The sequence below is a fragment of the Pteropus alecto genome, unplaced genomic scaffold, assembly GCF_000325575.1.
Source record: "Pteropus alecto unplaced genomic scaffold, ASM32557v1 scaffold338, whole genome shotgun sequence".
NCBI lineage: Eukaryota > Metazoa > Chordata > Mammalia > Chiroptera > Pteropodidae > Pteropus > Pteropus alecto.
In genome coordinates this window covers 4620632-4626223 of record NW_006441995.1, presented here as the reverse complement: position 1 = coordinate 4626223, position 5592 = coordinate 4620632, and the positions used below count along the sequence as shown (strand labels likewise).

General features: G+C 43.4%; 1 pseudogene; it reads right to left on the bottom strand.

The window, feature by feature from the left end:
• The window catches only part of LOC102892376, a 5212-nt pseudogene extending 685 nt beyond the window's left edge, over positions 1–4527 (bottom strand).
• Positions 4528–5592: the final 1065 nt, after the last annotated feature.

The window sequence follows — 5592 nt, the reverse complement described above, 5'->3', positions numbered from 1 at the left end:
ACTCAGCGGCAGTGGCTCTGGGCCGCAATCACGTTTTCTCATCCTACTTACGATTTCAGCAGCAGCTATGATGGACAGGTCCGACTTTCTCTGAGCTCCTGTCTTGTGTCTTTCCACATTTTGCCCCTGGGCTTCTACGATGCCCTGGGAGCTTGTTTGGCTCTTGCAAGTACAGCTCAGAAGTAAAAAAGGGTCAAAGCCCTTGCGGCAACCCTTACAGGAACGTCATGGAACATTTACTTCCTTTTCCGTCTTTGGAGCGAACAATTGTGAGAAACTTCTGCCCACTACTCAGGAGCCCTAGCAGACCTGAGCCTCCGTTGCCCACAGCTGGGACCCCAATAATGCCCCCTGCACAAACCCTCCTCCTCCCCTTTCTCACTCTCCGAGCACACTTGCTCCTGCTTCCCGTATAATCTCTCAAATGAACTCTGTGTACCAAGTGCTTAACCAAGGGTCTGGTTTGAAGGGAATCCTAAATAAATCAGCATGTTTTGATAATTACGTAGCAATCATCCTGTTGAATTAAACCGTGAAGTCTCAGAAAAGACTGAGGATTCTTTGCTATGAAGTACATGAGACATTGCGTACACACTCTGTCTTACTATGCTTTTGGATTAATTAAGAACCGTCATGGACAAGGACTATGGATTAGTGGTTACCAGAAGGAAGTGGTTACCAGAGGTAGATGGGGTCAAAGGGGTCAAATATTTGGAGACAGAAGGAAATCTAACTTTGGGTGGTGACCACACAATAAAATCAAATAAGTTTCAACAGCATGTCATATATATATGACATATAAAATCAAATAAGTTTCAACAGCATGTCATTCAAAAAGGATGCTAGAAGGAAATCTAACTTTGGGTGGTGACCACACAATGCAAAAATCAAATAAGTTTCATATATATATGACATGCTGTTGAAACTTATTTGATTTTATTAATCAATCACCCCAATAATATTTAATTAAATAAAAAAAGGAAAAAAAGAACCATTTCTTTAATCCTTTACTAAATACATTTACAACAACCTGCACAATAGGTCCTATTAGAAAACATTGCTTCCCAGACAGGAATTTTCTAGGTTACGTATTTCAAAATATCACAAGAGTTTTTCCTCTCAGGGAAAGATCCACCCTGTGTGGCCTCTTCTCTCCTGGGAAATCAAAGCCTCTAGCTCCTTTGGTAGGTCAAGGCCATCTGAGGAATAGGAAGGCGCCACTTAAACAGGATTGTTTACCCTGACTGCAGTCATCATTAGCCCAGACGTGTAGCACACCAAAGCTACCACTCAAGACAATTTCTGGCTTGCTGATGTGTCAATACTAGTAAACAAAGTACAAAGAACAATCTGAAGTCTCCTGGACTGGCCACGTACGTAATTTTTTTTTTTTTTTTAAATCACTATAAAAGTGGAGGAGAATGTCAATTTATTCATGCAGAGGCAAGATAGTTTTGGACTTAGATTTTATCTTCATTAAAATTCTTGACATTCAAAAAGGATGCTAGCTAGTCTCCCAGACAGCTAGCTGTCTGTAAAAACGTTCATGTCAGAATCTAACTGAAAACACAGTTTCCAAGAGAACTGGTAGAACTATAGCTATAAACTTACTGTGATTTAATATATATTAAAAGATTAAGGTGAAACGTGTAAGAAAACACTAATATTAAACACCGAATATATTGGTAAAGTGAAAAGTAAATACTTTTATCATGTAAGAAACCACTGTATGTTTGGATTTTTGACAAATTGGATTTACTGGTGAATCACAAATTACCTGTTTTACTAAAATTAATTGACATAATTTTAGCCAAAAGCAAAACAAAAACGAAAACAAACTTGGGAGTCTAGTGAGTATTTGCAACATTAGAGTAGGCAAATGAAGACATAGTTTTTGTTTTTTTTTTGAAATAGAATCTTAAACTTCTTAGACTTTTATTATTGCTTTCATGGAAACTTTAGTGCGGAGAGCGGTTTGTCAGCTGACAAGGTCCTTGCGGAAACTGCTTATGACAGCAGCACTTGTATGTTCCTGTATAAAAGCAGCTTGCAAAAAATAAACCGGGCCGTTGTCCGTCATCATGGGCAGGGGACCTCCTCATCCCTCTTTCGTCTTCTTTCTTTTCTCAGTCTCCCACTGTTCCCACTCAGGTTTATTTTCCAGAGCCGCGCTAGACGTGCAGGATTTACCACTCGCTGGACGTGGCACTTTAGTATCCGAAGACCAAGATTAAGAGTCCAGATGTAGATAACTTTTCTGTTTCTTGGAAGTGTGGGTCATTTGGTCCAAATCAAGCCGAGGGCCCTAGTAATTCAAAATTATCATCCTTCCAATGTCTGACTATCTAGTAAGCTAAAGACTATAAAACAGTCTAGAGAGAGGGCCTTGACTGCTAGGAGATGAGTTCATAGCCAAGTCCGCACTGGAGGTAACTCTTTTACCGGTGGAGTCCACACAGAAACTGTCTGATTAGCACTTTTAGACTGAAATTTCACTTTGCAGTGTCAGAGTGGGCCTGTCTGATGCTGCTGCCTGTGCTGGGGCCTGATCTTAAGCTGGCGGTGGATCATAAGCAAGCTTCGCTTTGATGTCTAAGATAAAAAAAGTTTTAGTCTTTATGCTTTCCACTCTACCCTCTCCCCACTCTAGCCCCCAAATCTCCCCTCTCTTACCTGCACCCGCGACCCTATATACACCGCCCTGAATACACTCGTTCTCCGTTTCTCTCTCTCCACACACACACACACACACACACACACACACACACACACACACACACACTTTGCACTTAGGAGCAGGAAAAATGGACCCAAGGACACAGTTTGCTAAGCACAGGCTACAAAGTGCTTTTTCATTTCTGACATCTAATGACTCTAGATGTGGGGTATCCTGCAGAAGAGCTCAGTATCAGGACAAATACTCTCTCTACTCTTCCTAATCTTTTCTTTCTCATTGGAAAAGCTAAATGCTGGAATCACGGTTTTTATAGTGAAGTCAGATTTTCTAGATTTAACACTCAGATTTTTAAGTAGTTGGCTTTGGTTCTTAAAAATATAATTTATGAGTTTTTTTCCTTCCAATCTTCCCTTTAGACAACATCCGAAAGAGAGTCATTGTAGGAGGATTATTGGACCGTTACTGTCCCAGCAAGGAAGATGCCAGCCCAGGGATTCTGCTTTCATCCTGAGGACATCTCTGTCTGTCACTTTCTGTGCTCCTCTGACTGCCCCTGCGTCTGCTATGTAAGAATTTCAAATGTTTGAGAGAGACCTTGATAAAACAGCTAAGAGGGACTTGAAGGTCTGAGCTCTCTGTTCTCCTCTGGCCTTTCACCCAACTGTCTATGTGATCGGAGTTTCGATAGGATTACAAAGATGGGAAGCAAATGGCTTGCGTTTTCCCCTCCTCAGAAAGATCCCCTTCCCACGGTCCCTGGACTCTCAAGCTTTCTCCAGCAATCTGAAGTTCAATGACTTAATGAAAATAGCAAGCAGCATGAGTACCTGTGGTGTTGGGGGCATGCACTAGACATATTATATGTAGTAATATAATATGTAGTAACCTATGTAGATTATTACTGTAATTCGTGATGATGAGGCTGAGGTTCTGTGAAGTTCAGTTGCTCATGCCAGATCATTCAGCTATTAGAGTTTGGATCTGAACCCAGGCCTGCCTGATTCCAGACTTTGTTCACTGCAGGACACTGAGAATGATCATATTTCCCCGGGGTCTGGAGCACAAGCACCCACATGTAGCATAATGGAGTAGAATAAAACAGTGCATTCAAGTCCGAGTTGTGCCATCACTTAGGTGGGCGACTGGGGAAGAAGTCTCCTAACCTTCTAGAACACTCTACAAGGTGGAGGATTTGGCTCTCCGACATGCTAAGTTTTTGGTGTCCCCTGATTCTAGATGAAGGGAGGAAGGAGGAATTGCATCAGTCAGCATCTGGGTGAGGTGAAGATTAAACAGTGGACAGAAGGGTGGTTGGGCTTTCTTGTGTTCTTGGAGGCTCGGCCTCCAGCAGGCCTGGACTCTGAAACACTGCACGCGTAGACGAATGATGGTGCCTGAGGCAGGGTGGGGACAAGTCTCTGTCTCCAGAGATCATTGCCCTTTGGCTCTAGTTGGCGGAATAAAAGCTGTGTCTCCTGCCCTGTGCGGAGGCCCTGTTCCGAGCTCTCACGGCTGATGGGTCTTTCCAGTGCACTCCCTTCCCACGTCCTTCTCTTCCAATTTAATGCACCTGGCCACACCTGAGGTCTCCACAGGCCTCTGTACCCTGCACGTCAGTGCCTCCAATGTCAAGGGCAGACAGTAGATGAGGAAGGGAGGAAAGGCACAGGCTCTGGACCCCACTCAGTGGATTCTCCTATTCACCGCTGGCAGCCAGAACCTTCTGCTCTTTGGCCTTGTCACCTGAACTTCTCTGGGACAATGCAGAGGGACTTACCTATATCTGAGCCTTTCTGCATCCATCTACACAAACGCCCCAGCAGAACTTTCTCCTGAAGCCTGTGTCCCATGCCTATGGGCTGCTCTCTGAACACCCAAGTAACGGTCAAAGCTGCCGTTTGTTGAAGTTCTGTTTAAGTCCTAGGCATTGTAATAGCAGCCTTGGGTAGGTTAACTTGATTTATTCCTCACAACCCTATTAGTTGGCTAGCATTATTCCATTTGCTCATGAGATAATCATTGTTCAGAGAGCTTGAATTGCCCAGTAACTCAGCTGGTGGAAGGCAGAGAAAGTATTCAAACCACTTTGCTGATAGGAAAAAAAAAAAAAAATTACCTTCTTAAAGCTTTTTGTCATGACCTTGCTTTCTTAGCTAAAAGTTAAAACACACATTTTGATCGGATTCAGTATGTGTGTGTGCGTAGTGGGATCTCTAATATTTGAGGTCAGGATCATGCTAAATGAACTGGGAGATGTGTTTATCGAACCCACATTTCGCAATGACCATTTTTCCCATCTCCCACATGCTCCAACCTGGTAGATATCAACTAGCCCTTCGGAAGGGAGAGATAGATAAGTGATAAGTCATACCAACCAGGCTTCTGTGTTTGTGGTGTCTTGTTATGTTTTCCTCTGCGGTGTGAGCAATGGAAGGCCTCAAATAATGGAGCGTTTTAAGGATTTTCCTGTTTTCCCTGCTGTTTTCATGTGAAAGTTTGGCACATGTGTTTGCTAATTTGACAAGGATTCTTCTTTGTTCTTCTTGAGCAAGGCACAAAAAGCCCAATTTTTCTCTTTGCCTCACCCAGCAGATCCAAAGCCTACCTTTGTCTGTACTCCTCCTGCCAATGCAGCAGCATGCGGTTGCCTGTTAACTTCTTTTTCTCCTTTATTAACAGGCTCTGTAAAGAAAGATAATTAATCCCAAAGAACCTCTAGTTGGTGGGGTTTCTGGCTGGGAGGGTCATCTGATTCCTCTGAAATCACACATAGGGTAGGCATCCTTCTGCTCTGAGAGCGAGTGAAGTGAGCACTGGGAGGAAGAAGGGTGAGCCTGTGAGCTCCCCAGGAGAGGAGGAGGTGGCTAATCCACTTGCCACCCCCACTCCGTTATCTTCTGGATTATACACGAGGC